Consider the following 555-nt stretch of genomic DNA (forward strand, 5'->3'; position numbering starts at 1 on the left):
AAAAATATATGCATCCTGAGCAAAACTGTAACCATACTGAATGTGTACAAAGAAAAAAAACATGCAGAGTAAGTCCTTTTTGTACTTCTGTTAGATAACATTGCACATTTTCCGTTTAAGAAGGGTCCAGATTCTGAAAAGTTACCATTCTATTAAAAAAGTCAGCAAAGAGTAATTTCAAACTGAATTTAGGACTTTCTGAAAATACAGTTTCCCAAGTACACTGCCAATAGCGTATTGACAAATGTGGATGGGCTTATATCTTTCTTTTTTTCTTAAGTAGATATGATTAATCAACATTTTTGAAGAACTCATATTCTGAAGGATCCATCCTCAGAATGTGCTTCCCAGAAAGCAAAACAATACATGTAAAAAGTTACTTACATAGATACATGTTTGAACTTAAATTTTTACAGAAAGGTATACACACTAAAAGAAATGTATCATTATCTTTTCTCATTATTATTACTAGTGGCATAAACATTGCCAGGAAAAGTATTAGGGATTTTTCTAGTCAGCTGCATTGCTCATGACTGAAGTTCAACAGTCTTTTTT

Source organism: Meleagris gallopavo, chromosome 16 (genome assembly GCF_000146605.3).
Source record: "Meleagris gallopavo isolate NT-WF06-2002-E0010 breed Aviagen turkey brand Nicholas breeding stock chromosome 16, Turkey_5.1, whole genome shotgun sequence".
Classification (NCBI taxonomy): Eukaryota; Metazoa; Chordata; class Aves; order Galliformes; family Phasianidae; genus Meleagris; species Meleagris gallopavo.